At 38.3% G+C, this 13,461-nt stretch overlaps 1 protein-coding gene and 1 pseudogene across 9 annotated transcripts in view; one reads left to right on the top strand and one right to left on the bottom strand.

Annotated features, from left to right (window-relative positions):
- RNF111 (ring finger protein 111) overlaps positions 1-13,461 on the top strand; it is a 108,963-nt gene that overhangs the window by 19,814 nt on the left and 75,688 nt on the right. The window lies entirely within an intron of this gene.
- On the bottom strand, positions 7,840-7,924 carry LOC120364134 (U6 spliceosomal RNA; annotated as a pseudogene).

Genomic DNA, 13,461 nt, shown 5'->3' on the forward strand with positions numbered 1-13,461 from the left:
GTCAACATGGTGAAACCTGTCTCTACTAAAAGTACAAAAAATTAGCTGGGCATGGTGGCGCGTGCCTGTAATCCCAGCTACTCAGGAGGCTGAGGCAGGAGAATTGCGTGAACCCAGGAGGCGGAGGTTGCGGTGAGCCGAGATCGTGCCATTGCACTCCAGCCTGGGTAACAAAAGCGAAACTCTGTCTCAGAAAACAAAAAAAACAAAAAAACATATGTTACTTTGTTTAATATTTACAGCAACGCTTTGTGGTAAATAATTCGGGCACAGAATGGTTAATAACTTGCTGAAGAGTCACAGCAGTGATGGGGTTGTGCGGATTTAAATCAGTGGGTTTTGAGATGTTTTTGAGTAAGCAATTCCAGAATTTAGGAAGTCACTATTTCTATATTTCCTTCTAAGGAAAACAGTAAGTTATATTTTTATCTCCAATAGGATGGTCATTGTCAAGAGAAGGAAAGGTTGGTGATTTTATTTGGGTGATGGGATTGGAGGGACTTAATTTCTCTGTACTTTTCCATATGTTCCAGATTTTATATCTTGAACTTATTTTAAAAACCAACCAAGTTGATGTTTGGTGTATAATTTATATGCAGTATGAGGCACACATTTTATGTATCGTTTCATGAGTTTTGGCAAATGTGTGTATCCATGCAGTCACCACCCCAATCAGGACATAAAACATCACTCTAGAAAGTTCCTTTCTGCTCTTTTGCCATCAGCCACCCGCATCTCCTGCCTCAGGCAACCACTCATCTGATTTTTGCCATCATAGATGAGTTTCTTTTTTTAGAATTTCTTTTTTTGTTGTTTTAGAATTTCATATTAGTATTATTATTACTCTTGTGTTTGATATTCTGGTCATCAAAAGTTTTGCCTTTGGCATTTTATTATGAAAAATTGCAAACATAGAAAAGATGAAAGAATTGTACAGTGATCACCTGCCTCCCTGCCGCCTAGTTTCTGCAATCAACAATTTGCTATTTTTTTGCTTTATGATATGTCTAGCCATCTCTCTGTTCCTCCAGTCATGCATCAACCAAACCTGTTGTTTGTTATGCATTTTAATTTTTTTTTTTTTTTTTTTGAGATGGAGTTTCGCTTTTGTGACCCAGGCTGGAGTGCAGTGGCGCAATCTCGGCTCACCGCAACCTCCGCCTCCTGGGTTCAGGCAATTCTCCTGCCTCAGCCTCCTGAGTAGCTGGGATTACAGGCACGTGCCACCATGCCCAGCTAATTTTTTGTATTTTTAGTAGAGACGGGGTTTCACCATGTTGACCAAGATGGTCTCGATCTCTCGACCTTGTGATCCACCCGCCTCGGCCTCCCAAAGTGCTGGGATTACAGGCTTGAGCCTCCGCGCCCGGCCTTTTTTTTTTTTTTTTTTTTAATACGGGGTTTCACCATGTTGGTCAGTCTGGTCTTGAACTCCCGACCTCAGGTGATCTGCCTGCCTTGGCCTCCAAAGTGCTTGGATTACAGGCATGAGCCACCACGCTCGGCCTGTTATGCGTTTTAAAGTTAGAAAATTAAAAAGAAAAAAGGTACATCAGTGCGTTTTACCCCTAACAAAACTACAGCTTCATGTCATTAAGTAGGGTTGAATATTTGTTTACAGTTTTTAAAGTAAACTTTACATAGAGTGAAATGCACAAATCTTGAAATGCACAAATTTAAGTTTTGTCAAATGCATCTATTTGTTACCCAAATCCTTACGAACATACTTAACACAACCATGACCTCAAAAAGTTCTTCCCTCATGCCCTTCCTTGTCAGTCCTTCCCCATCCTTTGAAGACACAACCACTGTTTCAATTTTTTTTTTTTTTTTTTTTTTGCTTTAGGTTAGCTTTGCCGGTCTAGAATTTTATATAACTAGAAGCATACAGATCCTTTGTGTCTAGTTTTCTCTTAGCATGATGTTTTTTAGATTAATCCATATTTTTTTTTTTTTTTGAGACGGAGTTTCGCCCTTGTTTCCCAGGCTGGAGTGCAATGGCGCGATCTCGGCTCACCGCAACCTCCGCCTCCTGGGCTCAGGCAATTCTCCTGCCTCAGCCTCCTGAGTAGCTGGGATTACAGGCACGTGCCACCATGCCCAGCTAATTTTTTTTTTTGCACTTTTAGTAGAGACGGGGTTTCACCATGTTGACCAGGAGGGTCTCGATCTCTCGACCTTGTGATCCACCCGCCTCGGCCTCCCAAAGTGCTGAGATTGCAGGCTTGAGCTACCGCGCCCGGCCAGATTAATCCATATTAATACATGTATCAGTAGTTCCTTATTTGTTGTTGCTGTTTGGTATCTCATTGTAGCTGTGTAACAGAGTTTATCCATTCACTTGGAGATTTATTTTTTCTCTAATTTTTGGCTGTTGTGAGTAAAGCGATGAACATTCATATACAAGTGTTTGTATCCATGTTTTCAAACTTAGGCATGGAATTACTGACTTATAGGTTAGATATATGCATAACTAACATTATTAGAAGCTGCCAAAGAGTCGTGTGGAGTTCCAGTTCTGGAATGTCTTTGCCAATGTTTAGTGGCTTTGGTCTTTTTAGTTTTAGGTATGTTGGGTGTGAAGAGACAGGGTTTCACCATGTTGCCCAGGGTGGTCTCGATTCCTGGCCTCATGCCATCTGCCTGCCTTGGCCTCTTGAAGTGCTGAGATGACCTGAATGAGCCTGACCACGGTGCCTGACCACCAATTTCTTATTATTTTAAAATTCTGTAGTTTGGCCTTCGCTATTTAGCCTTAGATTTCAGATCGGTACTTACTAGGACCAAAGTTGAATTTTTTTTTGTTCTGTTATTTTTCTTTATAATTTTTCAAAATAAAAGGGAAATAAATAAAAATAAATATTATGGATAAGATAGAAGTCACCTATGTTTTCCTTACCAGTTTGAAGGCTTTCTTTGCGTACTAGCATATTAGAGATATTGTCATGTTTTCTGTTTTGTGTATTTCTGCATTTTTAATCTTTTATCATTCTTAGGAATTCGTATATAGTTTTAGAATACTCTTCACATATGATGTACATTTTAATAAAAATGAGGATAATATTGTTAGTCATAATTGGCATGTTAATGTGGTGAAACTGCTAAAACCACTCTTTGCCCCCATCACTGTAAGAGCTTCCTCCGTAATCTTTCTTGACTTTCCCTTTAGCCTGTTCCCTTCAGCTCCTCTGGTAAGTCTTCCTAAAACTTGGTTAAACAGAAACCTGTAATCCCTCACTCTTTGATAATTTGACCCTAGGTTATTCTCCCCAACTTAAAAACAAAAAACAAAAAGAACCAACAGCCGCAAGCATGAGAGTATTTAGATGTTGCCATTTCTTGCCATGTCTCAGCATTATTTGAAATAAATGTTCTTTTCCCGTCATCACCCCGTGCATCCTTCATGGTTTGATTTGGATGTCACTTTCTTTTTGTTTGTTTGTTTTTTGTTTTTTGAGATGGAGTTTCGCTTTTGTTGCCCAGACTGGAGTGCAATGGCGTGATCTCAGCTCACTGCAACCTCCTCCTCCTGGGTTCAGGCAATTCTCCTGCCTCAGCCTCCTGAGTAGCTGGGATTACAGGCACGTGCCACCATGCCCAGCTAATTTTTTGTATTTTTAGTAGAGACGGGATTTCACCATGTTGACCAGGATGGTCTCAATCTCTTGACCTCGTGATCCACCCGCCTCGACCTCCCAAAGTGCTGGGATTACAGGCTTGAGCCACCGCGCCCGGCGGATGTCACTTTCTTAATACCACCACGCCTAGATAATTTTTTGTTTTTAGTAGAGACAGGGTTTTGTCATTTCTTCACCTTCTGGCTCAAGCAGTCCACCCACCTTCGCCTCCCAGAGTCCTGGGATGACAGGCTATGTGCCGCTGCTCCTGGCCAATTTTGGTTAATTATTGTATAATTCTTTCTGTCCTACTAAATTGTGAGGTTCTTGAAGGATAGGACCCTATGTTTTCTCTCTCTGCCCACAGATATAGCAAATAAAGTAGTTATTCTCTATTAGTTTGAATAATTGAGCATATACCATATCAGTCAACATTTTTCACCTTGCCTTTTTAGCCCACCCTATCATTTTGTTCTGTTCTACCTATTTCAAACAGCATCTCCTGCATCTCACAAGGATGTGCTCACTGCTGCAGTGAGATTGTTTTCTCCAGAGAGTTCTGTGTAGCACGATTCCCCAGCCCCTGGGCCACGGACTGATACCTATCCATGGCCTGTTAGGAACTAGGCTGCATAGCAGTAGGTGAGTGGTGAGTGGGTTGTGAGGCTTTATCTGTATTTACAGCTGCTCCACATCACTCACATTACTGCCTGAGCTGTGCCTCTTGTCAGATCAGGGGCAGCATTCTTAAATGAGCATGAGCCCTGTTGTGAACTGCACATGTGAGGGATCTAAGTTATGTACTCCTTTTTAGACTCTAATGCCTGATGATCTGTCATGTCTCTCAACACCCCCAGTTGGGACCGTCTAGTTGCAGGAAAACAAGCTCAGAGCTCTCACTGATTCTATATTATGGTGAGTTGTATAATTATTTTATTATATATTACAATATAATGACAATAGGAATAAAGTGCACAGTAAATGTAATGCACTTGAATCATCTCAAATCACACCCATGCCTCACCACCACCCACCCTGGGTCCATGGTAAACTTGTCTTCCCTTAAACCGGTCCCTGGTGCCAAAAAGGTTGCTGTATAGGCCACAATAATTTTTATTTTTGTATTTTTAAATATGATCATCTAGGGATTGTAAATGCATCATTCACCATATGTGACAGTCCTATTAATAAGCAAAAGACCAAGTCATTTAATAGTATTGATAAAAAAATTAGTAGTTCAGAATGTAAAATGTGCTGCTATAAAGGTTTAAGAACTTACTTGTGAATGTTGTTTAATTCCGCGTTTTCCAGTTACAGATTGTTACATTTTGAAGACGTGTTGAAGCAGACATCTTCCATATATTTTTGTAAAACCATCAATTATCTTTAAGTTTGGCTTCTATCATTTTAAAAGAGAGAACTCTTCATTTCACTGAGTTCCAATCTCCAAGAAAATCTGGAAGCTACTTAAAGTTCAGTTTTGGAAACTGGAATGTAAAATAACAGAAATCTCTAAGAGTAGTTTGTAAGTTTGAAGCTTTGAAAGTTGACAGATTTATTACTTGAATTATCAAGAACAAAAGGTCCCTGGAGGTTCGTCTTACAGGTGTGTCACATTATTTGTTGAACTTTTTTTTTTTTTTGAAATGGAGTTTTGCTCTTGTTGCCCAGGGTGGGGTGCAATGATGTGATCTTGGATCTCTGCAACCCTCCACCTCCTGGGTTCAGGCAATTCTTCATCCTCCCGAGTAGCTGGAATTAGAGGTGCCCACCACCGCACCCAGCTGATTTTTGTATTTTTAGTAGAGACCGGGTTTAATCGTGTTGGCCAGGCTGATCACAAACTCGTAACCTAAGGTGACCCACCTGCCTTGGCCTACCGAAGTGCTGGGCTGACAGGTGTGAGCCACTGTGCCCAGCATATTTGTTGAACTCTTAAAGACTGCTTCCCATTAATGCAGCAATAATAATTAACTACAGTTTTAATGATAAAAGATTTTGTGAAATGATTTGATGATAAATTACTATTTTGTAGCATTAAAATTCATTTGTAAAGATGGGTTCAAAAACAGCATGCCTAGAATTGCAGACTAATATCAATAACTGAAAATTATTTCTCACATTTGACAATTCCATTCATATTTGCTAACAGTCACTGCCATTTCTGAGTTTTCTGCCTTATTCTGTCATTAAGCTGTTCGGGATTGGTGGTCATTTCTGGTCACTAAGAAATTTTATGCCTAGTCAAGATTCCTGTAAAAATTGTGCTTGCATGTATTTGATTTGTTTGTATAGAAATCTGTTATTGGGAGGCCGAGGCAGGAGAATCGCTTGAACCTGGGAGGCGGAGGTTGCAGTGAGCTGAGATCACGCCATTGCACTCCAGTCTGGGCAACAAAAGTGAAACTCCATCTCAAAAAAAAGAAAAAAGCCCTTATCAAGTTGTGTTTTAATGTAGTAAAAAAATCAAATAAATTATTTTCTCATAATTTATTTTCTTAAAAAGTCTTTAATTTCAAAATGGTTACTTTTTAGAAAAACAAACCATATACAAAAACTTATAAAGGGTAAAAGACCCCAGCCCAGTGCTGTAAATTTCTACCCTATAGTTTTACTCCCAAACTGTTGTGTGTATTTTTCAATATTTTTGAATGCATGTATTAATATAAGTTGTTTAAGAAAGAACCCCATGATAGCAGATTTACTTGTTGTCTGTTTAAATTATCCATACTTTCTGTAACAGTTTGTACAAAGCCTGCCTGATTTTAAAAGGCTACTTAGCAGTTTATTTTATGGAATATATTTTTTTAAATAAGAAAAGGATAAAATATAGTTAGAGTTTACCTTTTTTGTTTGTTTGTTTCTGCCTTCTCAGTTATGTATATAACTCTGTGCATTTGTTTCTTTTTTCTTTTTTAAAGACAGGGCCTTTTCCGGGTTGGAGTACAGTGTAAGATCTCAGCTTCCAACACCCTCTGCCTTCCAGGCTCAAGTGATCCTTCCACCTCAGCCACCCAAGTAGGTGGGACTTCAGGCATGTGCTCCCACCCCAGCTAATTTTTTTTTTTTTTTTTTTTTTTGGTAGAGGCGAGGTTTCATCATGTTGCCCAGGCTGGTTTTGAATCCCTGGGCTCAAGTGATCCACCTGCCTCAGCCTCCCAACCTACTGGGATTACAGGTGTGATCCACCATTTATTTATTTTCTTAAATTAAGTTTTAATTATTTTTAAGTTCCACTGAACAAAATGAGAAACAAAATACAAACAATATTAATTTGAATGAGCCCTTAGGTTTATGTATTAAAACAATTTGAAAAAATACAGTGTTTTTAAAAGCCTCGTATGTCTGATGGAAGTGTTTCTTTTATAGTTAAAAAAAATTTTGGCTTCTATTTTGTGACAGATCCAGTTTGGAGCTGTTGCTCATCCAGAAATGAGGTCTCTCTCTTTACTGGGATTGTCTGTTACATCCTGTTGTACAGTTCTGTAGTGTTTTTCATATAGGTTTTACACAGTTCTTGTTGGGCTTAATATCTTGGAATAACTATATATTTATAGTTATTTTTGTTGCTTTCAGGAATGTGATCTTTTTTCCATTGCACTTTTAAACATGTTATTATTCCATGTAAGTACTATTATTGTTCCAATTTTATATGCTAGAAACAGTTTTACAAGGAGCATGGCAAAGATTACTTAGGGGCAGAGTCAAGACTGTAACTCAGTGATTCCTGGATCGAAAATCTACATCACTGTTTTTTACTCAGCATCCGTTGAATATTTCATTTTCCATAATGTTTTCACATGGTTCTTAGATTAACCATAGCTTTTTGGTTATTGCATTGCTTTCATTTTCTATAGCTTCCTATAAATTATTCTTTTGAGCCAGAGTCTTCCTCTGTCAACCAGGGTGAAGTACAGTGACACAATCTCAGCTCACTGCAACCTCTGCCTCCCAGGTTCAAGCAATCCTCTTGCCTCAGCCTCCTGAGTAGCTGGAACTACAGGTGCGTGCCCCCACGCCTGGCCAATGTTTGTGTTAGTTGAGATGAGGTTTCACCATTTTGGCCAGGCTGGCCTCGTTTGATGTCAAGTGATCCCCCCCCCCCCCATGGCCTCCCAAAGTGCTGGGATTACAAGTGTGAGCTACCACACCTGAACAAGCTTCCTATAAAATATGTATTTTTTTTTTTTCTCAACTTCCTGTTGATTTGTAAAAATATTTTAAATATATTTTTTCTTTTTTTAAAATTTATGCTGATCTTCTCTGTATCATTCCAATTTTAATATATGTGCTGCTGAAGCAAGCACTTAAAAATATAAGACTAATTAGTCTTGGAAATTTCCTCTTAATGGTTTTGTCTGTTAGCTAGTTCTCTACCCTAAATGTTTTGAGGTCTTTGTACTCAGAGGCAGCAGAGAATTTTACTTCATTGAGAGCAAGCCTTAGCTGAGATAGTAAACTCATTGAAACTGTCTAAATGTAAGCACGGTTCTATCTTTGCTTCTCAGTTCCTCTTTACTTGTCAGAGGAGGTAGTTATCTTAGATCTCCCAAAAGGTAACTTTCCTTTGACTTCCAGCATCTGACAGTTCTAATCTCCATTTAACTGTATTTTCATTCCTTTTAATAGTGTTAGCAGTAATATCCAGACCAACATGGAATGGAGGATGTCTCTTAATCAGTCTCCTCACGTAGATATCCGTTGTGCAGTTCCTCTTTTAGCAAGTCATTGTTTGGTGGGTATCTGTATAGGTTAAGGAGTATGGTGAATGTCTTTGGATTTAGGTGGTGTAATCTCTTCACATTCCATGTAGATCATTCCTCTTCCAGTGTCTTTTAAATGCAACCAAAAGACTGACCAAGGTGACATTGGCAAATAATAGGAAACTTCTCATTATATCAGCATAGAGACATCCAATAAAGAGATTGCTTGTCCTTCCTGCTCTCTACCTAGAGGGTATCTGGGTTTTACTTTGGATCTGAGAAAAGTAAGGAGAAATTCTGAACTGCTTAATGCAGAAGTATGAACAGATCGATAGTGTTCTGGTGAATTATATGAATGACAGAGAATCTTTGAAAGTAAGGAAATAGCATACTAGTTTACCCTGTTTTATAATTGAAAGAATATGCTAGTATTTTGGCATCAAATTGAATTTCCTGTAAATTTTTGCATAAGTGACGTTGTAGTTTTTTCATGTAAGTCCTATGCCTCTCTTGTTAAATTTCATAGCAGATATTGAATCTGTTCACTCCTATTGTAAGTAATATATTTTTGTTACTCTGTATGATTTTCGAACTCGTTTGTTTAAGGGAAAGTCATCGTTTTTTGGAGTGTTATTTTCATTTATTTATTTTTTGGTAGATATATAAGTAACTGCCCTGTCTTACTGTTGCCAGTGGTTTTCTACTGTTGAGCTCATTTGTCAGTGTCATCTGCAAATAATGAAAAAAAATTACCTTTTTAAAAAATATATATGCCCATTCTCTTGTTTAAATTAGTTGACTAGCCTTTCCAGAACAATGTTTTGTAACAGTGAATACCTTTTTTCTTCCATATTTTAATGAGAATGCCTATAGTTTTTCACTATTAACCATCAGTTTTATTTCTCCCTTAGTTATATATGCCAATCAAAACATGTCTGTGAGCTGAATCCTGTCAGTTTTCTAGTTTGAAGACTTACTTTTTAACTCTAAGCCTGGAGACCCTAAGAGACCTGAGGGGTGATCTTAATAGACTTGCTGGAAGATGGACCACTTTCCTACTTAATATTTACTTGCCTCGAGAAGTAGCATGTAGATGAGTTTACCAATTTTATATATGAAAAAAATCTTTCGGCTCCCTATTCTTTTCTATGGTCAGTTTCTGTGTTTTAAGGATTTGATTTCCCCCAGTTATACGATACGTACCTTGCAGCTCCAAAGTACCTGAAAAAGGAAATTGGGCAATAGTGTATATTCAAGAAATCTTAGACATTATTTTCCTAATTTTGTTATTAGTTGTTATTTGCTTTTGTCATTCTGCATATTTTCTTTTATATCTCCGCTGTTGGTGTCACCATATTCTTAGTTACCCAAGCTAGAAATACAGCAGTCATGTTTTACTTACTTTTACCTATTCTTTTACAGATTAATGCAATTAAAGAAAATACTCATTGAGTGCCTACTGTGTGCCAGTTAACTGTTTTAGTTGCTAGAGATCTGCCTAGATGAGATTCTCTCTTCCTTGGAACTTATATTCTAGTGAGATGCTTTGTGTAATAAATAGGCTAACAAGATCTTTTCTTTTTCTTTTTCTTTTTTTTTTTTTTTGAGACAGAGTTTCGCTCTTGTTACCCAGGCTGGAGTGCAATGGCGTGATCTCGGCTCACCGCAACCTCCGCCTCCTGGGTTCAGGCAATTCTCCTGCCTCAGCCTCCAGAGTAGCTGGGATTACAGGCACGCGCCACCATGCTCAGCTAATTTTTTGCACCATTAGTAGAGACGGGGTTTCACCATGTTGACCAGGATGGTCTCGATCTCTTGACCTCGTGATCCACCCGCCTCGGCCTCCCAAAGTGCTGGGATTACAGGCTTGAGCCACCGCGCCCGGCCACAAGATCTTTTCAATTAGTAGCAAGTACTTTAAGAAAGACAGAATATGAGTTTGAGTGATGAGGAAAAGAGGGTGAGTTTTTTAAATGAAGTGTGTTTTAGTCCATATTCTCTGAGAAGCAGATGCCAACATAGGATTAAATATTCATCTTTTACATATTTATGCCCATTATCTTGTTTGAGTGACTTTAGTAGCCTTTCCAGAATAATGTTTTGTAACAATATATCTTTTGAATTATTTTGGTGGGAAAATGTATGCAACATAAAATTAGCATTTTTAAGTTTATAATTTGGTGTTAAGTAAACTGACATTGTTGTGCAACATCTCCATCTGTTTCTACAACTTTTTATCTTCCCTAAATGAAACTGTGTAAATGTAACCATGAAATTCTAACTCCTATTCTCCCCTTCCCTCAGGCCCTCACAACCACCATTTTACTTTCTGTCTATGAATTTGACTACTCTGGGTACATCATATAAATAGAATCATATAATATTTGTCTTATTCTTTCACATAGCCTAATGTCTTTAAGGTTCATCCATGTAGTAACGTGTCAGGGTTTCCTTTTTATGAGACACTGAATAGTGTTTCATTTTATGTGTGTATCACGTTTGTTTATGCATTCATCGCTTCAGTGGACACTTGTGATGCTTCCATCTTTGGGTTGTTGGCAAATTAATGCTGTTAGGGTCCACCCTTGGCCTCCCACAGTGCTGGTTTTACAGGTGTGAGCCACTTCACCCAGCCAGAAATTGAGCTTATCTTACAGTTTCATAGCCGTTATCCTGAGTGTAACTTTCTCCTTTCTTCCAGGAAAGGTAGTAAGTTTATCAAGGGTTCCATTCTTCTTTTATAATTGAGTACATTATTAGATTGTATATACCTAGCAGAAATCTCTTGAGAAATTTTAGTATGAGCTAATGCACTTAAGGGTCCAGAGTGATAGCTTTTGAGGGAAAATACTTGGTAATGAAATTTTGACTCTTTAGAGTATGTAACAAAGTATATTGTCTATATCATCTAGATACAAGTAGTAGTAGTTATAGGTAGTAGAAGAGAATATTCTGTCAGGCATTTGATTTAATGCACTTAAGCTGGCACATAGTAAAATAAATAAGAGAATTAAAAATTTAACACAAACCCCAGGTGATATCCCTGTGGTATAAGTATTATTTTTTTCACTTAGTTACATCAAAAAGATAGTTAAATGGTAGACATATTTCTAGTTCATTTTCTGATAATCTCTAAAACTTTCATAGAAAAGTGCCAAGTTATCTTTGGCTTTTTTTTTTTTAACCTTGTTTCTTTAGAGTCCTGTAAGCAATCATTACATTTTTATTTAAACTTGAATGAAGTATTCACATTTATAATAGGTAGTGAAGCATTATACCAATAATAATGTATCACAGTTTAGAAGTAGAGTTCCTCACTTTTACACTGTTGGTGGGAGTGTAAATTAGTTCAACCATTGTGGATGACAGTGTGGCGATTCCTCAAGGATCTAGAAACAGAAATTCCATTTGACCCAGCAATCCCATTACTGAGTATATACCCAAAGGATTATAAATTGTTCTGTTATAAAGACGCATGCACATGTATGTTCATTGTGGCACTGTTTATAGTAGCAAAGACCTGGAACCAACCCAAATGCCCATCAATGATAGACTGGATAAAGAAAATGTGGCACATACACACCATGTGAATACTGTGCAGCCATGAAAAAGGATGAGTCCATGTCCTTTGCAGAGACATGGATGAATCTGGAAACCATCTTTCTCAGCAAACTGACGCAAGAACAGAAAACCAAACATTGTATGTTCTGACTCATAGGCGGGTGTTGAACAATGAGAATACATGGACACAGGGAGGGGAACATCACCCGGTGGGATCTGTTGGGGGTTGGGAGGCTAGAGGAGGGATAGTGGCAGAGTGGGAGGATTAGGAAGAGGGAACATTGGGAGAAATACCTAATGTAGGAGACAGGGGGATGGAGGCAGCAAACCACCATGGCAAGTGTATACCTATGTAACATTCCTGCAAGATCTATACATGTACCCCAGAAATTAAAGTATAATAATGAAGAAGTAGAGTTCCTCAGAGTTGTATCAGTAATCTTAATGGGTTTCTCCTGCTTTTGCTCACTTAAACTTGTTTATAGTGTGGATTACTAAATCCTAACCCTAATTTTTAGTTTTGAAAGTATTAGCCAGGCATGGTGGCTCACGCCTGTAATCCAAGCACTTTGGAGGCCAAGGCAGGCGAATCACCTGAGGTCGGGAGTTCAAGACCAGCCTGACCAACATGGTGAAACCCTATCTTTAAAAAAAAAAAAAAGTATTTTTTTTAGTGTCATGTTTTCTTAGTGCAGTAGTGGTGTATTCTACACTAATATCAGGAGTAATTAGCATGCAGTCATCATGACATAGCAATAAAATGATTGGCTTGATCTTTGCAAAGAAGGACTGGTATTATGGTTTCAGTATTGAAACAGTGTATAACAGCAAGCCATTTATAATGTCACTAAGGAGATACATCTTGTACATATTTGCCTCCTTTGTAAATTAGATCAGCCAATACTTTTTTTTTTTTTTTTTTTTTTTGAGACGGAGTTTCGCTCTTGTTACCCAGGCTGGAGTGCAATGGCGCGATCTCGGCTCACCGCATCCTCCGCCTCCTGGGTTCAGGCAATTCTCCTGCCTCAGCCTCCTGAGTAGCTGGGATTACAGGCACGAGCCATCATGCCCAGCTAATGTTTTGTATTTTTAGTAGAGACGGGGTTTCACCAAGTTGACCAGGATGGTCTCGATCTCTTGACTTCGTGATCCACCTGCCTCAGCCTCCCAAAGGGCTGGGATTACAGGCTTGAGCCACCGCGCCCGGAATCAGCCAATAATTTTTACAAAAATAAAAGACTAGAATATGGTTTGTTCAATAGCAAATAGTTTAGAATATTATCTCGTTATATTTGCTGCTTTTTAAGTTAAATGCAGTACTTGTGTTTATTTCTTTTTGAACTTCCCTCTTTTTCTCAATTTGCAATAGAACATGATACAATACAGCAGTGGATTTTAGAAAAAAAAATTAGAGCATGATACAATACAGTGATGGATTTTAGAGAAAAAAGATAGTATGAATTACTCCCTGGGTGTGAACCTTGCCCGGCCGAACCTCTTAGTTTTATGGGTTGTTAATTTTCCATTTAAAGACTGCATGACATGGTAACTCAGAGAAGTTACTGGTATACAAACACACA

Source organism: Saimiri boliviensis, chromosome 2 (assembly GCF_048565385.1).
Source record: "Saimiri boliviensis isolate mSaiBol1 chromosome 2, mSaiBol1.pri, whole genome shotgun sequence".
Lineage (NCBI taxonomy): Eukaryota > Metazoa > Chordata > Mammalia > Primates > Cebidae > Saimiri > Saimiri boliviensis.